Source organism: Dendroctonus ponderosae, unplaced genomic scaffold (genome assembly GCF_020466585.1).
Source record: "Dendroctonus ponderosae isolate FM_Combo_2020 unplaced genomic scaffold, Dpon_F_20191213v2 Dpon_F_20191213_7, whole genome shotgun sequence".
NCBI classification, from domain to species: Eukaryota; Metazoa; Arthropoda; class Insecta; order Coleoptera; family Curculionidae; genus Dendroctonus; species Dendroctonus ponderosae.
In genome coordinates this window covers 5,163,840-5,168,025 of record NW_026018916.1, presented here as the reverse complement: position 1 = coordinate 5,168,025, position 4,186 = coordinate 5,163,840, and positions in this window count along the sequence as shown.

The following is a 4,186-nucleotide window of genomic DNA, read 5'->3' as shown; positions in this document are numbered from 1 at the left end:
TTGAATCCTAGCAATCTTGAGTGGATTCGATTTTAAGTTTCACTTAAACCCAGGTTAATAGATAGGTCGGGTTGGGAAATAAGTATAGTGCCCTGATAGACTCGTAACAGTTAAGTGGCCATTATAAGGGTCAATAATAACTTCAGTTCGGTTCAAATGGAAGTCTCTAAGTACGGGCTCCGAGCTTGAGCTTGATGGTCTCTTTGGCAAATTGCTGTCTAGATTGACTATTGATTCGGCCCTGTTATTAGTGAGTGGATATGATATCTAKGTTGAAAGAATACCAGAMTGTGGCTCAGAAAATTGCCCTTTTCTGGTCGGTCTAATTACAACTAGATGGAGCGGTTGACTAAAAAACAAATCAAATAATTTTTTTGGAAATTTTAGCTTTTTAGCTGTTTTCTTTGCAGATTGTAAACGTATCTCCAGCCTAGGTTATGATACAAAATTATTGGCGTGTAATGTAATTAAATCCCGAAAGTTATCCCTTGAAGAAGGATTTTTTGATCCCTCCTTACCTTTCCATATGAGGATGTTTTAGCGAAGGAAAACACCCCAAGTCCGCCAAACCGAGAATTTCACAAATGCCGAAAAACTATTTTTTGGTAAAATTTTCAATTTGTCCCGAATAATTGCTTCAAACTTGTGCGGTTTTGCTAAAACACTGCGCGGACTTGTGGTATTTGACTTGATAAGTAACGATATAAAATTTTATAATAAGTTAAGTAAAATTATATTTATGTATCCTAATCTAAGTACTTATACAAAAGCAAAAAGTTAAAATTTGCAACAACAAATAGGCAAAATTAGTTCTGCAGAAGGTGTGGAAGACCTCGACACCTTCTAAGGGGGAACATTTCCGCCAATTACAATATTTGTGTGCCATAAAAACTTTTGGCCTTACAGGATGCATAATGGTTCATCTACATATTTTTCTTCGCAACACTAATCGGATGATTGAGAGGAATTTCGTTAAGAGGAATCTGAAAATTGCCTTCTGCTAATGTTGCTTTGCAGAAAAATTATTTTCTCATTACTAATGTTATCCAGTTTTTGCAAACAGGTTTCAAGCCCTTTGATATTCTTCAAACTTCAATTTTTTCTAAGTTTCCGAGCAAAAATAATAGCAATTAATAAATATTGCAATGCTGAATTATGCTACGCAAAGATGAAAACTTTTTAGAATCCTATTTTTCAATGGTGTTTTACAGGGAATTATGGGAGTCTGCTTCATCTTCAAGGTTTTATACTTTGATAATTGATAAGATTAAGGATCAGCCGATAACTCCAATTTACAAATTTTGTCTCCTGTGGGGGTTTGTTTAGCACTTCCTCATATAGGGAGTCAAAATTTCAATTCTATAAACCAGTTTCTCCATCTGCAGCACGGAAAGAAAACGTGTAGAGTAATTTAGTTGAAAAACCCCTAAGCCAAGTTAGTATTTTGTTTAATCACAATTTAAAAAATCATATTTATTAGTAATGGTGCAAGCAGAAGGGCAACTAGTTGAACTAATCTAATCAAAACTTAATTTAATTCCGGTGAATTGACTGCAATGCAACACGTTAATAATATTGAACGCCAAAATGTTTGCTATTAATGTTTACACATCGCCAATATCTCCGTTATTAAATATTACATGGATCAATGTTGTTTTTCCATGGAAAATCTGAAGCTTGTGCATATACAACGAAAGCTCATTATAATAATATACTATAAACCAATCATTGGAGAATCAAAAGCGGAATTAATTACCATACACTCTCGATGATTTCTTCCATTATAAATACGCCCGCCTCCTATTAAAAACAATATCGATAACATCGCATTACAATATAGAATGTTAATTTATCATCCAATTCAGTAAATGATGAATAGCGCGCACACAAGCCGCTGATATGCTAAACAGTGCTTGTTAATAAACATGTTTAAACCAATCATGGGGTGTGCCTCTATCGAGACAGCATAATTCCGTGCATAATGCATATCTCGACAATTACCGGAGATAAGGGCAGACACTATCGTTGATCGGTAATGTGGAGAAGCACTACCATTCTATATGCAACCGATGGCATAATATAGCGCATTCAATTTCATTCTAGTTACACGTTCATGGGGACAACAAAGAGGACTCAGAAGTTCATTAGAACATCTAGAAAATCTAGAATCGAATAATCTAAAACTATATTTAGCAGGAGTATAGGGTTCTGTTTGAAAATGGGCATATAGAGGGAGTCCCATAAACACATGGCCAAAAAGGCAGTGCGACATTCTTTAGATAAAAAGAAGTCTATCGAACCTAACGTTTATTCAGAAAAAAATATCTAAAAAAGTCTGGCTTCTCTGCTATTGAGGATCAAAGTTTTTGAGTCAAAAAAAATTGTTGTTTGAAATACCTTCCCCTTGCAATTTACAGAACCTTCCCAACTAAACAAAATTTTGAAAATATGTCAAAAATAGACTGATGATGATGCAAAATCGAAACTTTGTCTACTTAAAGAACAGACCTTGCCCCACACAATGTACAGAAAAATTGACTCTGTAACTTTTCCAGCTTTTGAGGAAATAAATGCCAATCTCCGACCTGGAGAAACACCCTTTCCAACCAAACAAAATTTTGCAAATTTGTCAAAAATTGTCTGATGAAGACGCAAAATCTATACTTTGTTCACTTATAGAACGGACCTTGTCCCACACAACGTACAGAAAAAGCGACTCTCTAAGTTTTCCAGTTTTTGTGGAAATAAACGCCAAACTCCGGCCTGCAAAAAGAACTTCAGGAATTTACGTTTTTGCCCGATTTTTGCACAAGCGGGGAGTAAAAAATCCAAGTCTTAAAATTCCTTGGATTCTACGTGATTTTATCCGGAAAGGGACAAAAAAATCGAAAACGATCAGAAATCGAAAGTTTCTGTCCCTTTTGAGTCTTTTTGAGCTGTCACGATATTTAACGGGCGATTTCTTCCTTATGGAAATTTATTTTTGTAAATTGGAGAGCTTCTTAGATCGGAAATAATCCGATAGTCCAAAAAAACACGGTTGTAAAATTACGATTTTCAACCGAAAATTTAGGAAGTCCAAGAAAAAAAATCCAAGTCTCAAAATGTCTTGAATTCTACATTATTTTGACCGTAAAGAGGCGAAATTGGCAAGGAGCAAATCTAAACTAGCGAGAACATTTCGGCTTAAGATCCAGACAATTCCAAATTCTTAGGTTTCAACAGGATTTAAATTTATACCATTTAATTCACTTTTCTCAAACATCTTAGACTGATTGAGTCTATCAATACCTTTAAAACGACAGGTTTTAAAATGCCATCACGCCTGATTCGTGGCCATTATCCAATAGACATTTTGACGAATAGTGGAAAATCGAGTGCCTTACAAGTGAATAACAAGTTATTTTCTCGGTGAAAAATTCGAGAAATTTCAGCTCGCGATTGGATAGCTTTGGCCGATGACACAAAACGTATTGTAGCAGCAATCGAAACTCAAGATAAAGATAAATCAGCGGCGTTTTCGGGCAGGATCGTTTATTTCCTGTCAGGACGAACGAATCAGGAGACTTGTTGAGTGAAAAACAATGCCAGATTGGTGGCTAATGGCCAGTTTTTGCGCTACTGGAAGTGAATAGGCTAGAACTGAGCAACGACATCAAGTGTGCCATAGTGAAAGTGTAATTTGTTACTTTTTGTCATTTTTGAGTGAGTTTTCCCCGATTGTCAGCAGGCACTTTCCAGTGTCCCTTAATTGAGTAATCGCTGGAAGTGGGATCAAATACACTTACAGAAATGGGTTTAAACACTCCCGTTCTTTCCGTGTATATTTCTAAATAAGAACCAGATAATTAATCAGATTAGCAATTAAGCACCAGATGGGCAGATCATTATGGCTCGAGGAAAGAGTGGCAAAAAAGTCAAAAAATTTTAATTTCAACTTCTGAAAATTTGTCGTATTACTTTTAAGTGGTCATATTGTTTTCACAAATGAAATTATTTTTTGAATCAATTTTTCAATTATTTTGGACCTGAGTAGCCAAGAAGCTTCATGGCTATGATACTAATAGAAAACCACCCAATTTGAGTTTAAAAAATATCACGTCAAATTCTTACAAAAAACACTATGTGGAAAAAGATACTAATAAAAAAGCAATATTTTTCTAAATAATTTATGTTGTATGCAATT